Source organism: Temnothorax curvispinosus, unplaced genomic scaffold, assembly GCF_003070985.1.
Source record: "Temnothorax curvispinosus isolate PA1 unplaced genomic scaffold, ASM307098v1 QBEX01010211.1, whole genome shotgun sequence".
Classification (NCBI taxonomy): Eukaryota; Metazoa; Arthropoda; class Insecta; order Hymenoptera; family Formicidae; genus Temnothorax; species Temnothorax curvispinosus.
This window is the reverse complement of record NW_020219991.1, coordinates 229346-249230: the sequence shown is the minus strand read 5'-3', so window position 1 is coordinate 249230 and position 19885 is coordinate 229346. Positions and strand designations below refer to the sequence as shown.

At 35.1% G+C, this 19885-nt stretch overlaps 1 protein-coding gene across 1 annotated transcript in view; it reads right to left on the bottom strand.

Moving 5' to 3' along the window:
• LOC112459897 (metabotropic glutamate receptor 8-like) overlaps positions 1 to 19498 on the bottom strand; it is a 122305-nt gene extending 102807 nt beyond the window's left edge. Inside the window, exon 1 of the mRNA XM_025024259.1 lies at positions 19220 to 19498. The gene's annotated coding sequence lies outside the window, so the exon portion shown is untranslated. The remainder of the gene's footprint in view (positions 1 to 19219) is intronic.
• Between the last annotated feature and the right edge of the window lie 387 nt (positions 19499 to 19885).

Below are 19885 nucleotides of genomic sequence, written 5' to 3'. Positions count from 1 at the left end.
GAGTAACTCGAATAGAGAAGTGAGCAAAGCGGTCCGTTGAAATTCGCAATGGTAATCACCCTGTTGCACCCCGATGAAGATACAAATATTCATTTTTATCGGAATGATATTACCGAATGTATTTCGTAACGCCTGTAAAATCAATACTTGTTACATCGTAAAATAATTCGTGGAGGAGTAATGAGCGTCAGTGATAAATTTTACAAAGCATTTGTAATTTCTTGAAATTAAAGGGATAATAATGTGATTTGGAAATAAATGATTGTACGATAACAAACATAACAAATATAAAATAAGTATAAACCTGTCGAGAAATATTCCCGATTTCTTACGATCGCAATTTATTGTGTCCTTATTGTTTACACGGGGACATAAAAATTGGGCTGTCCGTTGTCTTCTCGGACCTAACAAGATTTTCGGATCCGCGAATGAAACTTCTTCTCGCAACGCTGAATAGGCAATTCGCTTCGTTGCGATATGAGGCCGTCAAGCCGACACATCGATCATAGCCGAGGGTCACTTTACGACTTCGAGCAATTCTCGTTTGGTGCGCGCAAGCCGACTGCGAATCTCCATTTCCGCTTCCGATAGGAAGTAAACCACTAGCATGAGAAAGCTTTTCGCGAGATCGCGCAATCTATAATCATTCTCGATGGTTTATGATTTCAGCTATTTCGTATTATGCACTCTCTTTGATTAAATCACGTTCCTCTATCTCACGTCGCCTCGCAGGACAGTGAAATATTAGGTGAATTAATAAAATAAAAGAGAATGATGATGCCACAGATGAAAAAAATGCTCTATTTTGACATAATTTGATGCAAAAAGGAAAAATGTGTATAAATGCAAAGTGTTTTATATCAGCGTATTATAACGAAGATGGAATTAATGTATTTTTCTGGTAAAAACACTTCGTATGAATATTCCTTTCTCCGATTCTATTATACCACCGAAATCGTATGAACCATCAATAATTTATACAATCCGAAAATTCAATTGAGACTGCATGAGCATTAGTCGTATTGTATAGGGTCTGACATTCTAATCTACAGACGTGACGCAAGATTGGACCGTTCGGGGCGATTTGTCACGTGTGCCCAACATCGTAGTCGTTATTGTCAAGCGGTCCTGTGCCCGCAATTCCACATAGCCGAATGAGTAAGCACGATACTCTCGCGCTCCTTGCTCGCGTTGTCTGCTGGGATCGTCGAGAAACCTACGCCGGGAACGTATACACGGAAAACCAATTAGGATGGGCACACCACGAAACTTACAGTCAAGTGTTCTCCCAACAACCACCCCCGATACGAGCCGCACGATGCAATTTCTGCGAGTAATTTAAATCCCTTCCGGGCAATTCTTTCGCCGAGCATCGTCGGGCGCAGCACAATCGACGTGATTAGATCAATGTGTCAACATGGACTCTACAATGTTTCCTGGAGGGCAAAGTGTGTTGAACTAATTGTTTGCTAATCATTCCTAGTTTAATTTTAAGCCATATTTTTCGTACACGCTTGTACGACGTGTCTCTACAATATGCATATCTAGAAAAAAGCGCTAATAAAGTATTACTTAATATTTGTAGAAAATTGACGTAGAAAAATCAATAAAATACGAAGCTAAACCGGCGTGTCGATGAAATAAGGAATGTCGAGCCGTTCTCTCAGCGGATTGAATAAGAAATTGCCTCGTCCACCTTCGACCCCCTTCATTTCGTACTACCTTCCATGCTTGTCGCGCGTCGTTGACTCTCACTCCCACGTTTCCTCCTGGTTTCCTCGTCCAATTCTTATTGATTTTCCTGACAACGTGCTTATGATCCATAACGCGTTAAAGTGCAATAATATTCCATCTTTGATATCATTTCTGTAAGAACTCCGTGGATACAAAAACACTGAACAATCTGGAGATGTCTCCTAATGACGATAATCTCTTCAACTCATCCTAAAAAAACAAGAGCTGGGCGACTTTCAATGTACTTTATCAAGCGACCCAAATCCGAGTACATAAAATATAAATTACCTTGTGAACTGATTGAAAGCTGTTGCTTATATTTAGGAGCATACCTAACAAGTGCATCAACAATATGGATTATTATGCACTTGGTCAGTTTTAATGTCATGTCATGTATACTGTATTTATCGATCAACACAGTCTTACCATTTTGTATTATTAATATCAATTCCTGTTGATAACTCATCAATATTACATTATTAACTCGACTCTAAATCTCATAAAGTAGTTTCGCCACTAATATATTAGAGTGATTGCGATACTCGAAAAGAGAGGGTTGTTCTGTCTCTCTAAAGCTATCGAAGCATCAGGAGTGAGTTATGTCACTCTAATTTGAGTAAATGTCGGCACTCCTAACGTAGGAGTGTATTTTTCACTCAAATTTTTAGAGTGGCTACTCTATCGGAGTGATACGATCTCACTTTAAAGTTAGAGTATGGCTCTAACAAAGTGAAGTTTTCTACTCAAAATTGTAGAGTGACATAACTCATTCCTATGGACATTGATCTGCTGCACTCGAAAAGAGTGCCCTTTCACTTGAGTGGAGCGCGATTTTATTCTTTCTTAGAGTGGCAAATCACTCGAAATGCACAGGCTCAATTTTCACTTTTCGTTTCACTTGCATTTCACTCGTTTTGAGTGATATGTCACTCCTCGACTTTTAGAAAGAAGGCATTAAGGATTATTTTAAACCGTTAACTTAGCTGTAAGTAGCTGTACTGGAATAATCGCATGCTTTTGATTAAGATATCTCAAGAACAAAAGCTCTAATAAAAAATGTAATAAAATTTTTTATGTATAACGTTAACGCGAGCTTTCGATTGCGACTAGTCCAAAAAAGATTGGTGCAGTCAATCCTGTGATCTCAAAATCTCAACCATGAAAAGTGACCTTTTTTTCGCTGGCGTTTTCAAATTCAGATTCACTTGTGTGTACATTCGCACGCACACACGCAAAGCGATTTTGTCCCTGGAGACACGTTCGCAGCGCAGGACTATCGAACTATGTTTGCACCGTTCATATATAACGTTGGCACGCACACAAATTCATCTCTCGTGGCGACCGTGGCGTACTGCTGTTGTAATATAAGGGCATATCCGGACAAAGTTGCATAACTGCATAACCATTTGCATAAAGAAAATTATTCAATTGCATTGCTATCAAATGAACGCGCGTAAAATAAGATTGGATAATTTTCTTTATGCATATGATTTGCAGGTCTGCAAGTTTGTCTGGATTGATTCCAAGACGTTGCAGCATCTTCTCGAGTTAACTTGTTAATATTAGATAGACAATTGTTGAGAACGATTGCAAATTTAATGATAATCCTGCGGGGCGATAGTAAAAGAGATCTGAAAATGTCGCGGATAAAACAAATGAGTTAATCGTTTTTTAACCAAATGGCAAATTTTTTAAAACAAATTGGTTTATAAACGAAAGAATTGCTGCGCGTTATGCACATCACAAAAAAATGGTTTAAAATCATCCTTAGGCTGGCGTCCCATAAAGCGGATTACGCAAAAGCGCAACAAGCGTATCACCAGGACCGTTTCGACAAAATTTTTGAAAGAGTTTTATCAGAATGATCCCGTGATTGGTGATACGTTCGTTCCGCTTCCGCGTAATCTACTTTATGGAATTAGTGTTTTAATAATCTAATGTTGTTGTGTTATTAGTAGGAATTGATATTATTAATATAAAATGGTAAGAATGTGTTAATAAATGCTGTGTATATGACATAACATTAAATTTAATTATCAAGTGCATGATAATTTATATTGCTGTTGCACTTCGACACTTTATCAATCAATTAATTATTATGATTGATGACTGTATTTAAACTACAGTCACTATGACTGTATATTAGGCCCAGTTTCACAAGTGTCGGTTAACTTTTAATCTTAGATTAACTCACTCTTTGTCTCTTTCTAAGGGGGACATTAGAAAGAGACGAAGAGTGACTTAATATAAGTTTGCAAGTTAACCGACACTTGTGAAACTGGGCCTTAAAAAGCTACAAGATTATATATATATATACTTATAAATATTATTTATTAAAATTGTTTTTATTTAATGTATGGAGAAATTATATTAAAGAAGGTTCAGTTCTGTAAAAATGCACAGAGTAGCAAATAATGCAAATGCAAAAGTTCAAGTTGGTTTATCGATGTGGTTCAAAATTTTATAATTTTAAAAATATATTATATTTTTAAAATATTATATTTTTAAAATATAAAATTATAATTTTAAGATTTTTGTTTTGGAATTATATGAGAAATAAAATCATATTTATGTATAAAATAATGTATAAAAAATAATATAAAAAATTGTTTTGTAATAAATAAATAAATCACGTCTATATATCTATTTATAAAAATAATTAGATTTATCTGTAATAAATAAATTGTAAAGAAGCATCGCAGATGCGTTGCAATTGCTAAAGCATTGTCAAAGCTAATTCATCTGAATAGAGTGATTAAAACTGTAATTTTTTGTTTAGAATATGCTAGTAATTTTAAAGATTGCTGTAGAATTTACGATAGATGTACTTACCCATGCCGTTCGCTCAAATAAAATCGTTGAGGATTTAAAATTTAAATTTTATACATTACAATTTTTTAAAAATTTACAAAAAATAATGAGATCGCTAAAAAGATTTAACAAAATATATATACACCAAGTAGGGGAGACCGGAGCGAAGTCATCATCAAGCGTCATATCGAGATAAGTGATTCTGAAGAGTAATACACGCTGAACACGAATCCAGTAAAATTTTTTTATTTTCGTTGATTTCTAATATTTCATGAGCGATCAAACTTAAAATCTGTATCCAGGACAAAGTCGTCATCAAGCTATATCATGAAGGCTTCGGGCGAAAATCAAAGTCAAAGAAGCAGCAGTGGTCGGATTCCGGCGAGGACTTGGATAATATGTGCTGCGTGTGCCCAGAGATGATAGAATAGAGCTGACGAGAAACAGTGCATTTCGTGCGAGCGTAGGGCACATAAATGTGTGCGCTTTTCTTGTAATTATTTTCCGCCATCATGTTTTTAATTAATGTTTCCATTTTTCTATTAAAAAATAATTAATAAAATGTATCATTCTATCAACCTATCATTTTTTATGATCGGAATTATCGGATGAATTTTCATTTAAAATTCAGTCCGAGAATGGAGTAACGACTCCGCCCGGCAATTTTGACATTTCAATTTTTGTACCTTTGTCGTTTTCACTCTATACCAGTTGAACAAAGCGATGTGGACCAAACACGTTCTAATAAATTTTGTAGCCAAGGGTTCACTCTTTACTACGGTATACCACATTTTACTAAAATTATTTGTTTTGTTGTTAAAAATCGCCACCGAAAAAATAGTGACGACTTTGCCCCGGTCTTCCCTACATAAAATATATTTAAAAGTGTGTGATAAAATAATAAAATCGCAATTTACGAGTAGGATATACTTTAAAATATTATAAAAACATACATAATATTTCTATTGTGTCAAATTTTATATTATTAATATTATTGCAGATTTAATATCAAGGATATTTAAAATAAAAAATTTGCAAATTATTACCAAAATAAAAAAGAAGTAATATACTTATAGAAATGTATTTATCACACAAAATGCGACCAGAACACGCCAAGTTTTTATACTTTTGATTTTAGATCCGTTTTAATAGAATTATTAATTAAACACATGTAGTATCAGTAGTTAAAAAATGTTAATTTTGAGATTTAAATTTGTTTCAGTAGTACTTAACTAATTAAATTAATTTTATATCTATTTTTAAACTGTTAAGTTTTTATTTAATGATGCATACACTTTTAAATATCTTTTATGTACTTGACGTATACTTAAAAAAGAAGATTTCTTTAATGATCAAAACGATAGTGAGATTTTATTTTAAGCAAAACGAGCTTCTTTTTAAGCTAAATAAATCAATGATATCAAAGTTACTACAAAATAATTAAAATTATTTAACAAAATAAGAAAAAAATAAAAAACGTTATGTAATATAATGTTAAAAATTATACTGACAAATGATTTTAAATTAATAATTTCTTAAATGGTAATTACTTAAGAAATATATCTCAGAATATATATCACTTTTTTATGTGATTAATGTAACCATCAAAATGTATAACAGAGTGTGACTTGCAAAATATAACTATATATGCAGAAAAAATAAGTTCCGAATTTACTTTTTCACTTTCAGCTATGTGCTGAAAATAATAGATTCTTGTATTTAAATAATCTATCTCCAGATGCAACGTGTTCTGCTACGCCGGAGTATTGTAAATCATCTTGGCCATTCCACGAAGATGCGAAAGATGGAAGAAGCTGCGAGAGAAGATGACGTGGGAGACATTATCATCTTTATCGCGCAGGAGCGCGTCCGGGCGCGAGAAAATCCGACGGCTTCCTTAACAGAAATGCGGAGCGGTGAGACTTTATCGACGTCCCCGGAATTGAAAACTCGAGGATAGGCGAGCGAGCGAGCGACTTCTCTCCGTGGAAATGTCCTCGCACCTTTTTTCCAAGCGAATTACTTTGCGTCACGGCTAAACGAACGCGGTCATCGAACGTGAAAAATCCACGCGTCAGTTTTTCCACGATTCGCACGATTTGCGATGAGAGATATAGAAATACTCGGTAATACTGGTATTTCAATGAAATGCCTGGTGCTCAATTTAGAAATTCTTTGGTAAAACGGCGTAGTGTTATCGGAATATCATAGCGACACGCTTTACACAGATACACGATAATACGTGCAATAAAAAGATCAGCATTCTCATGTTAGGTAATCATATAACTATGCCTTCAATCCGTGTAATGTAATATAGAATTGTTAATAAAGTATTTAACAGAATTGTGTAACTAATGGCTGCATTTTGCATTTTCCTAAGACTCTCGCGTACTATGCACATATATCTCGGCAATATCGATAGAAATACAGTTTTATTTCAAACATGTCTCGAACTTGGACATTTTCAATTCACTCGTAAATGGAACAGCAAAATGTCTATGGGGTAATAGAGAATGACAATGGATACAGTTAAGATGCATAAATAACTGCAGAATACTCTGCAGTTTCTCGAAAGCCTAATTTTCTTGCCGCTGGAAAAACTGGATTTTCCAAAGAATTGCGGGAAGGAAACCACAGAGTCATACGAGAATACAGTGTGGCGGGACGCTTGTCGCATCCTCGACATTTGCATTCCGACCGCATACCGCAATATCCTCGTCGATATTCGCAACGTGAGAGTCGCTCGTGCGTTTCGTTGATTTGGCCGAATTGCACGGGGGGGTTGGCAAGGATAAACGAGGGGAGAAGGACGCGTCCCTGCGGAGGATTTGAGGATCGGGACGATCGGGTGCGCGCACACACACAAATATCAAGAATATGAAGGAGGCAAGAAAGAAGAAAGTTCCCAAAGCCTTTTAAAAATTGATACTCGACACGAATACACTACACGTTATATACGTACGTCATCGTAAGGCTGCGAGTTATGTCAGTATAATTGATCGACGCGACGCGGAACAGAGTTCGCATTCGTGTTTCAAGTGAATGGATTTCAATATCCCGGCGATATCATCTTGTCGATTGTTGCAGTTCATAATCAATATGACAGAGTTTAATGTTAATGATGTTAACCCTCGACCGATTGTGTGCGCGAGTACGCACACGTTTATATATATATAAACACGCGCGTTGATACATCAAACTAGTACATCTTTCGTGAAACGTTTCGATTTCACGTTTAATTTAAAAGCAAATGCGAACGTGATGTTTACCAATTTTGCTTCAATGTAAAAGCTATCAGAAAGAACTAACATTATTTTAGAAACTCATTTCTTTAGTAATTCAGCATTTAAAGAGTATGACGTAAACCGCTTGTTGGTAATTGATGAGGCCAAGGAAAATATAAAGTCGGATATTATAATTTCGCGTATTGCAGGAGATTATTTCACAGAGATACGAGGCGAATAACATTAAAATGAAAATGGACGTCCGAGTCGGGCAAAGAGAGAACTGCGGATAATATACGCACCACGATTTTCCCTCAGATAAACCGCGTATCTCCAAAAAGCACCTTTCAAGCGCTATGAAAAGCAGCGAAGAATTTATTTATAGATCGAGTGGCGAAAGTCCCCTTCCGCTCACATTAGTCTTCCTCCGTGTCATCATATGTACAGGCCGTTTATCATAAAGTGGCATAAGTTGACTTTCAAAGCTCAATAAATTCAAGTACGACACGAAAGTTCATACAATGTGCTCGTTTTATTAAAATTTTGAATACCTGACTTGCCCAATTTCCATACAAAACGGCATATAAATCGCGTTTGTCTATAGGATATCTTATTGTACGAGTAATATATGTAATATAGAACAATGAAAAAACGAGATTTTTTGTGACTAATTCACATTTAGTAAAAACAATATACACAAATAAAATTTTCGAAGGTTTGGAAGGTTAGGTTTGTGACTAATTCACATTTAGTGAAAACAATATACACAAATGAAATTTTCGAAGGTTAGTTTGTTACAATGTAACATAATAATTCGATTTGCTCGTCGCTTTCGTAAAATTTTCAGCGCGATATGGGAGTTGAACCATATACGAGCGCTATCGGCGATTCCATTCGAGATAAATCGAGCCTTTTGTTCCCCGTTTGGTCACTCGATGGACGAAATCTGAACGTTCGCGATAAAAGAGGAATGATCAACAGCGCAAATCAGGGATAAATTCAATCGCGAGTTAAATCGAGAATTGTCATTGGATCGTCGGGTGCGCGAAAGCAAATCGGGGATTAATGGATGCTATAAATGATATGAGCCGCTGAAGGATTATAACATCAGTTGAAACACTTGCGAAAAGTATTAACGACGCGATTCGAAGTCGTGCGGTTTTGCCTTTAATCGCCCATAATTACGCTACGTGAGCATCGCATTCAAATAAAACGTTTGTTTCATGTTTTTTGTGCCATTTATTTAAATTATATAAAAACTCTATATTTTAATCTTTTCTCTCCGATGATCATTCAATACAAGTTTTATAAATTTGTATTTAAATGTACAGATGTATTAAGATTATACTTATTTTAATTTGAAATAACGCAATAAATACTGAACGTGATAAATGCGGTGCGATTAGCTATATGTAACGATTCGATGATATATTATGGACCGCGATTAATGAAAGTTTCATTTCTTATTTAGGTACAGACCATGAAATTCAGATGCGGCCGAGCATTTCGTTCAAGCTTTGATGATGCAGTATCACACACATCTCTCTTTCACAAGTGTATTAAAATTTTTTCGTTCTCCAGAGCTCATTATTATTTTCTTGTCCTTTTATGCGATAAGCGGCTTTGGACTCCCAAAAATAATGTCGATATAATCCGAGAGTATCGCAAGGGTCGTGTCGGAGGATTAAGAGCTTTTATTGAAACGCGGCCACTTTGATATGCATTGCCTTGAAGCGGGCTAGATAGCCTAGCGGTTCCCGGAAACCTGAGACGAAATGCCATAATCGATATACCCGTGGCTCCATTTTGGCCGGACGTGCAACTACGAGTTATGCGTCCCATGTACCATGCGGCCTGTTTGCGGAGATGCGGTGCAGCCGCGCGCTGGTTACGCGCGCGCGTCCACCCTAAAACTACATCCGTGACGTCTAATCCGCGTATAATTGAAGCACGTCTTGTCGCCAAAAAACACGTCTCCTTGTTTGAGCGATCCAATATTTTAGTGCAATATAAATACACTACATACATTACTTAAATGTGTCGTACATGTTATATTTGCGTTTGCGTTAAAAGCTGTTTTCATAATAATGATATATTGATTGTGAGAACTTTAACGATCGTTTATTATTTTGTGAACTTGAAAGATAATATTGGAAGCTTTATGGAGTATATGTGATATCGATAAGTTTCATATAAATAAGTCACAGAGATATATAAATCGAAAGTTTTATGTCTCTCTCTCAATATTTATAAATTGTATGAACATTTTATTCTTGCTTAGAACTTCAATTCGTACTTAATCCGTCTGTTGTTAATAATCTTTGAACCTCACTTCTGACACTATTATAAAACGCAAACTTAATGTTAATCAAAGTCGGCAATCAAATAGGGCGGAGACCGGGGCTCGTTGGCACAATAGAGTTGGCAAAGCGTTTTGTTTATGTATTTAGCGAAAGAAATAATGGAAAAGTTATCACAAAATATCAGTTTTATAATATATAGGTGTTTTTTCCAAAGTTTTATTTAAATCAAACAAGTATTACACAATAGAAAAAGAGAAAAATCTAATTTAAAAGGTAGCAAGTTAATTTTTGAGCGTTTCAAAATATCGTAATATTAATGCTCTTCAGCTTAAGAAGTAAATCAAAGTAACGTATTATTAGTTAAAAGAAAAGTTTCTATTACTATACGACATGTCATTTTGAGGAACAACAGTAATTTATTGTAAGAAAATGACTGAAATCAAACGTATGTAGGGATGGGGTATGTTGCCGCGCGCGTGAGACCTGTGTAAGCAGGTGATTTGCTACCTACAATGCTGATAGAAGCTAAATATATATTTATATTCATATTTTTATATTGAAGAAAGCTGTTCTATAAAATAGTTTACAATTGTTCTTCTGCAACAGCATTTTGCTATTCGATTATTACAAAATAACTTAAAAAAATACAATCTTTATCAAGAAGTACATATCTGTTACTCGTTTTGTGTTTCTATTACGTTTTCATTAATTTACCATTTATTATACACACTTTTTTAGTGATATATCTGATGAAGCAACATTTTCAATCTCTAGCCTCATCTGAAGCTGTGTATCACTTGCATATTGCATTTGCAATATATGTATATATCAGCAGGACGATTATCGAGCTGGTAGATTTCCAACAAGCGCGAAATACATAACAAGCGAAAGATCAGCGTGGAATTTTATTATTGGTGACAACACGTTCAGGCAAATATTTAAAAAAATGTTATTTTATTGATATAGAATGTCTAAAACAAATTTATATAGAATGAATAAAACAAAATATGTTCTGTGAATATTTTGTTTATAAGAAAAGATTTTATTTTTCATTTTAATGGTTGCAATCGGAATAGTAAACAATAGGAGATCATATACAGAGTGACCCATTTTAAATGCATAGTGCAAATATCTCTTGAACAATACATTTTAAAGAAAAATGTTTCAGATAAAAGTTAGAGGATTTAAAGGGGGCTAATAGACGATCTTATTAGATTTTGGGCCCGGGGCCCGTGCTGAGCCCTACTGGGCTCAAGTCAAATTTTTTAAATAAAAATTTCCATTTTTTATTGTATCATAATTTTCTACCAATTAATTTGAACAACTTTTGTCTAAAACATTTTTTTATTTGCCTAATACTTTTTGAGATATTAAAAAAAAAGTTTTTTTTACGAAGTTTTCCTTATATTATATTTGAGGTAGGCATTTAAAATGTGTCACCCTGTATAGTTTAATTACATACATATACATATGTACATATATAATTTAGTTCAGTTTTGATTTGTCATCGGCAAAGGAAATAATATTGTCCTGAAATGAAGAAGGTTTCGACATGCTTATGGAGTCGGGTAAATGTCATCAAAACCACAGGACAACCAAAGCAAAACTGTACTGAATGGTTTTCGACAGCACATGTTTTCGTGCTAGTTTTTCTAACTTTCTGTTGACACCGACGTCATCCATATTGTCAACAGTTAGAAACTAGCGCGAAGATACTTTCAAGCATTTGTTAATTATTGCAGGCATTTACACATTCGAACATTTTTCTCGAGACCTGTAGGAGATAATTGAATTAAGTAGTAATAGTTATTTGTGTAACAAGTGAGGTAAGATGAAAATTCCCGGGTGCGGAGTTTACGCAAGAGCCGAAGGCGAGTGCGATAACCGCACCCGGGAATTTTCATCTTTACACACGGCTTACACTCCCTATTTTATGTTGCAAGTGCCTGGAAAGTGGTCTATCACGCACGCGTAGCGTGCGTAATAGGGCACTTTCCATGCACGTGTTGCATAAAAGTTGTTTCTTTTTCAAAGCTCTGTCTAACGATACCTTAATCCTACTCGACTCACAAGACTGTTTAAATCGAAGAAGAACTGTTTAATTCATCGAATTTCTCTTCTACTTCAATGGCACTATGCTAAAGATCGATCCACAGCCTTCGTCAAATCTGAGGCCTCTCTTCTGGTTTCTTAACAATAATTTTTTTAACGGGACAGGTTGTTAGCCTAGCGCCCAACCTCCAATCTGGAGGACCAGTCTTCAAATATAGAGGGCTCGTGGCAAAAGATACTCTCTCAGTGTGTCGCCGAGAGGTGGTGATCGAATAAAAACCGACGATTTTTTGTCGGATTTAAACTCGGATCTTCGGCTCATTAGAGCAGCGCACATCTTTCTGCGCCACTTTGATCCGACCCAGTTACATACCTCTACATCCGGTTTGTCCCAAAAAATAGAACCACTAACAATAATTACTTTGAGTGCCCGTCAGTAATGAAAATTTATTTCCTAATTCTTGTAATATCACTTTTTTTAGAAAAATGGCTGGCATGAATGCTCTGAATCACACACACACACACACACACCATATATATATATATAAGGTTTTATACTTTTCTCTCTTTGTGCAAAAATTCGAAAAATTGCAAAACTTTGGCAATACATTAGAGGATATTCTGATACGTAATAAACTATTTTTTTGGCTTTCCAAATTCACTCCGAACGTTGATAAAATCAACCTCTGGAAGTTGGCTCATTTTTCATTTTTGTTTTATTGTTTACTAATAAAAAAAATTAGACAAAATTTTATATCGGATACTTATTTCTTTTAATAAAATTTATTGATTAGAAAACTTATTAATTGTTTTCAAAAAATCATAAAAAATGTATAAAACAGAAGGAATATATTCTTAATATTTTAATATTTTCAACATGACTTTTTAATAATACTTTATAATACATATCTATTAATGTGGATTTTACTTAACTTTATTCACTTATCCCCTTTAGAGTAGTATTCTAGCAGCAAAAGAAAAGATTATTACATATCAGGACAGCCTCTATATATTGCTAAAGTTTTATAATTTTGCGAATTTCTGAATTGCGGATCTTTCTTGTTAGTATAGTAATTAGTTATTAGTTAGTATAGTATAGTATAGAGATTTTATTATGTTAATATAAATCTTTCTTCTCGCCTTTTCGCTTCCTTAACAATATAGTAAATTAAATTGTTTTAGTAGTAAAGTTGTTAATTTGTGTTATAAATTGATAATTTTATTTTAAGGTTAATTATATAAAAATTTTATTATTTTACAAAAATGGATTTTCTCAATAATTTAATTGCTTAAAGCCGATGATTATCAATATTATTGCCATTTTTTTTTCAAATTTGTTAATGGGGCTGAATTTATTATTATTATATTATAATTTCAAGCATTCTGCATAACAAATTCAAAACGTTTAATTATTCATTATGACATAATGTGTATATATACGAAAGCTCAAATATATGTATTGCACGAATGATGCAAATGCAATGAAGTGTGAATTTACGTAAGTTATCACGTCACACGGGATTCTCTCGCTGCCCGAGATAAAGAGTTGATTTTTCGCCGATAAAAAATTCAAATTTATGCCGGACGCAAACAAAAGAAATCTTCTCTATTTTGAATTACCTTTGCGCTTTTTATACATTTCGCTAATTTGCATATTAACGTGCGGTATATTCCTACCTTACTCTTTTTGATGGAATAGCTGACAGCTGCGCCGTGACCAACAGTTACAAAAACAAGAAAGTTCATCCGAAACTGTCGCGAATCATGAGAACGCCGATATATTTGACTGGCTGGTGATTTATCTCGAAATGTACATCGCGCGGTGGCTAATATCGGTGCGAATATTAAATTTATGTCATGAGTTAATGTACATACAGTTAATATATAGTTAATACGTAGTTAATACATAAGTAATAATTGGCTATTGTAAATTTCGTTGTATCATGATCGTTTCAGTATTATATCCTTAACAATCAATATTCATCTCGCTTTAATGATTCGAGGCTTGTCCTGCGTAATCCCCAATATCAAAGCCCAATTTATAGACGTGGAAGAGAGACATGGGCAAATGCTGATGGAATTAACGCTACGGGCAAACCGCATATGCAACAATTTTGCTCAACGCGCCGTTACGCGTACGTCGAAAGGACAATTACATTTTAACACCTTAAATTCCACGTTGCAAGATAAACTTTATAAAACGCGGAATATGCGGAGGGAGAACAAGAACGCGCTGTGATGCGAACAAATTGGATACGCGATATGCGAGTGGAGCGTGACGACTGTATAAATTTCGCGGTGACGCCGTACGACGAAACTCATATCGTTACATTATTATCTGTCGCGTTACATTATGGTGTAGTGCTGAAACGCGAAGCGAACAAGCACCGAAAGAAACTCTACGCCTCCCTATCTCTCTCTCTCCAGTATAAGTTATTTCGGGAGATAGTTTGCGTACGTATACTCTGGCTTCCGCATGACGTATGTACATTCGTCGACACTCGAATGCAGTCCGACGAATTTATAAATGCGAATTACCGTTTCTTCGGTGCGGTGTTCAACCTTGAAGATAAATTTGTACGTTTCAACACAGAGCAAATCTATGTGTGTAATGTGAAACGAATCGTTATGTGAAACGAATAGTGTTTTCATCGCTATTATCATGTATAACGAAGGCGATTGATTGCCAGTCAATCATTGCCTTCGAGACTTCGTCCGTAGATTTCAATATTTAAAAAACACGCGTTTGATTGACGAGCAAATTAAATATTATTTTAAATGTACTGAATAATAAACAAATTTTCAAGTTGCAAATTAAAAATTCTATTAAATTTATTTGCTTCATGCATATATATAAATACATACCCGTACAATATTTAAAATGTAAAAACTTTTTTTGTGAATTTGTATTAATTTGTCTTAAATTCTTCAAGTTTTGGATATTGAATGTTATTTATCTTATAATTATGAAGTCGTAATTAAAATTGATTTTGCAGAGATTTTGGATCGCACTTGAGATAATCTTGTGCATTTTCGTTTTTTTTTTTTTTTTTTTTTAATCTATTTGGATGTACCTCATTATTCTCTTAGCTAGCGCCATTGCTCCACTGTGAGGTCACTGATCCGAAGATAAGACGAACAGAATTGCAAAGCGAATTCTCTCGTGGCGATCGCTAACAATAAGTGGTTTAGCAGAGATTTAACTCGATCTTCGACCTCGCCTCGTTTAAACCACGTTCGTTTCGAATGATAGCCATTTCAAAGATTAACATTAGTCTGATCAAAGTTTATGGGATCAATACTGGTACTGGCAACTCCCAATGCATCTTCATAAAACCGACAAATGTCTCCTCGTAGTCTCCCTATCGAATTCGTACAGCGCACAAGGCTGCTTCCCTCGATAACGATCCATCTCCTTCCAAAAGTTACTTTACTATTTTATCTTATTGTCCTACACAACGTTCACGATGTAACGATCGCGATAAAAGTAGCGTATTAGGATCTCAAAAAAGATTATAGGCAAAGATCTTTATGTTTTTACGCAGACTGCATAAAATTAAATTAAATTGAATTAAAAAGTAAAATTTGATTTTATGTATATTAATATATTATAATTATCAAGCTAAAGCATATGTAATAAAAATACTGAAAAAGTGAAAAATATAAAAATAATTAAAAGAAAATTTTCAAAAGGGAACTTTTTATTCGGATTTGTTATAATATAATACAGAGTAACAATACGCGCGCGAAACAGATTTGATTTCATATAATAATATCATATTAAAATTTGATTAAATATATTTCCGTCGTATTTTAGTATAAAATTTTTATCATAAAATTTTTATAAGGCATAAAAATCGTTGCATACATGTGTTTGGCAACATCATAAATAATTTTCGGCACAGATGGATACCACGACTTATGGGTTGCTCAGGCATATTTCTCCTGTCGCGCATTACCGTTGTATATGCGATGTTATTGAGCATCTGCCATACGTAATAAATATCTGCACACTCCAAGTTAAGTCACATCATATATTGTACATATACAAAAAAACTTATCAGAACTATTTTCTGCTAAAGGGAGCAATGTTAATTTGTTATATTCTGTTTAAACACTAGTAGTGTTGGCTGATAAACTTATCTGTTAAATAAAAAAGGATCGAGGTTTTTAACTTTTCCAAAATATATTATAATTATACATAAAATCATTCATTTTAAAAATTAATATCCAAGAATCTTAGATATATTATATTCGAGATAACTATCTATTATAGATAGTAAAAATCGCATATTTCCTTTAAAAAAGAATCACGCATGCCAACAGCTAATTTAAGAATATACTTCACTATCAAGACTATAATTTTGGAAATATGAGTAATAAAAAATTCAATCGTTTTAGCAACTTGAGCTTTAAAAGTAAAAATGGATAAAATAATTCTCTAATCACTAATAATAAATATAATTAAACTGCCATTGGACTTTGTTTTAATAGCAATTTCTATATTTATTGTCAAGAGATAATGTAAAACCAATATATCTTTAATTTAATTTTTAAATGTTCCAAAAAGAATTACGTTCAAACTTTTGCTAAGCTATATAATATAGTTTAACCGCCTATTTCTGCGAGCAATCTGTAGAAAACGATTCCTGAGATGGCCTACATTGCTCGTGTATCGCGTAAAGTAAATTCTCTTTAGGATATCGGCCTTCAGCTTCTACCATCTCCATGAATTATGCTCGCCTCCGTGACGCACATAAATTATAGACCACGTGCTTGATAGAAGCCGAGGCTTCGAGTATTATATCGATTCGATCGCGATTGTTTCAATTACATTTTCCCACAGTTGCACCAAACTATTAATACAAGGGGATGAAATGGGTGAAGACAGACCATTATCAATTTCCTGAGATGTACTCCCGCTGAATATCATGTCGCGAGGCATTAAATGGGCACCTGTCGCCGCACATTTGGATGCGACGCGTCGTTGTGTACATTAAGAAAGGATGCATGCGCTTTGCATGCAATAGCTAAGATTCGTGACAAACTGAATTGCATGCTGATGAAGGTTATAAAATTAGTAAACAGCACTAACGAACAGCAGTCAGTATTCGTTATAAGTGTGAATAAGAACGGTTTGGATAGCATTTTATTTATTTGCATTGAGTGTTTGTCACCTTGATTTAACTCAGTTGTTATAATTAATGTAATTTAATTTTTCCTTTTTAATATCACAATTTTTAATTTAGGATATATATGAGAATTTAAAAAATGGTCTTTAGAACTGAATTTTGTAGTTTTCTTAGCCTTACATAATTAATGAAATTTTGAAGGAAAACAAAACGCCATTAAACAATCCTTGCAATGCGATGCTTTTCCATGCAATCGATATCCCGCAATAATATCTTACCGCTCATCGATGGTTTTCTCGATAAGCGGAGCTTTATTCCTTCGTTTGTAGTTGATCCACTTTTGTTTTTTAGCCGAAATCTATTCGATAGCGGAGATATTACTGAGATATTTCTGAGATGGTATCGCATTTGCGTCGAAGTGAATTGCGAAAATAAGATGCGCTGCAGGTTTCCTGGGAAACCTCATCAGATCAAATATGATATTTCACATTTTAGCTCTTGAAAATCTCGTCGCTGAATATTATTTGCGAGAACGCTATAAAAATATCTTTTAAATATTATTTTAAAAGTTTTTTAAATTTTTCAAAAAAAGCTACGACTTGTTAAATTTCGATAAGAAAACAAATTCATCTCGCGAATGACGTTTTTGCTTCAAACCAGTAAATAATATTATGCACCCAAAAAAAATCGCGAAAGGGAATCTCTTTTGAGACGATAGTCGGACAATTCCGCGCGATGAATTTATTTGAAAAAGTTGCCGGACGGAAATGATATCAACATGACCAACGGTTTTAGTACGTTAAGCATCGGAGAAGCATCGCTGGTGGCACGTATCGCGACAAAATGGGGAACGGGGAACGGTAGTGTTCGCCTCGCATTCGCCATAGCAGACAGCGAGTGAGAAACAAACGTCCGCGCCAAATGCACTGTCGTCATCCCTATCCACTCTCTAGTTTCCCAACTAAAATGGAGAGGGACTATCCTGACATTCTATTCCTCCTCAAATCTCTCTCGCGGCAACCAACGACTAACAAAAAAATAGGGCAGTTGAATTTTTTTACTGTGTGCAACGTGATCTCGTAAACTTTAAACTCAAAGATAGACTGGGGGAGGAGTAAGAGTTTAATTGTATTTTAACTAACTAAATTAATTTGTTGGGGACGTTCTCGCAAACTGTTTCTCGTCGCGCGCAACAGATACGAGAAATTTTACGATGTTAAAGAATAGATTAAAGATGATGAATTTTTCACATTTATTATAAAGCAAGTTTATTTAAACTGTTGTTTTTTGATAAATTTTAATAGGATTAAATAAATTTAGCATTAATTTCTATTAATTCACTGCGCTGTATTTAAAACCTACAACACTGTTTAAAATATTATACTCCATATGTTAAAATATTTTTATTTAAACAACTAATCAATTAATTAACTACCAAATAAGAATACACATACAGTCTAACCAACGCAGAGTAAACGCATTTATGATACAGCAACGAAAAATCTTCATTCCGCCATCAAACAGCGCAATTTATAATAAATTGACATCCAGCAACAACAAATAACAACATAAAAAAGAAGAAACGACAGCATATCATCCACCATGGAAATAAACGAAAGGAATATATTCGTCGCGCAAAACACAACAGCTATAGACAGCTTCGTCCAGAGTTTACCAATCAGGATAGACGCATATCCGGCTATCGAACACCGAAAAGCGATCGCGCTCCGTCTCCGTCGACGATTCCACTATTTAGCAACGCAAAATACATCACTATAAGAGTTCGCGTTCACTATCAGTTAAGTAACACATATAGGACACAATCACATGCCCGCGTAGAAGAGAGAGATTCAGCGGAGAGCTCCAGAATCCCACAGGATTCCTGCCACTACCACGTTCACGCAACAACAGAAAGAACTACTGCCGCTCGCAATACTGTTGGTCTCTTTTTATGTCAACGTACGCTGGTCGTCCAGGAGAAGCAACGTCGTTGCTGACGTCGGCGACGGCGACGGCGGCGACGACAACGACGACGACGACGACGGAGACAACGTTGCTTGATTTATTGGTGACGAAGGAGAAAAGGATTGAAAAAAGAGGAGTTCTTCTCGTTCGCTCGCCCTCTCTCTTTGTTTCTCGCTCGCTCTCAGTCGAGACCGGGGAGCATCATGACGGGGAAGAAGAATATTGTCCTCGAAGAGGGTGATTTCGTAACGACGCACAACGACGACCGCGGCGCCGGTACCGCGGGTCAGACTGAAATCCGCGCGAGCGGTATTCAGCCTCTTATAGGAAACGCTGGGGCGCAAGCGCTACCGGTGGGGGGTTATACCGGCTGCCCGAGAGGGATGGGCCACGTTTCAAAAAGCGAAGCTTCCGTCGATCCACCCCCGCACAGATCGATCGACTTTTCATCGACGCTCGTCGAAATGCGAGCGACGACGACGGAACGTCGCGTCGTCATTATCATTGTCTCACCTCGTCATTGAGTTAACTGACAACCGAGAGTTAAACAGTACGCAAAGTAAAATCTAGTCAGTTTTTTGTAACGTAATGTAAAGGACAAAAAATAGGAAAAAAATGTAACTAACGTAAATATATAAACTGAAAATAGAAAATGCTACGGCGG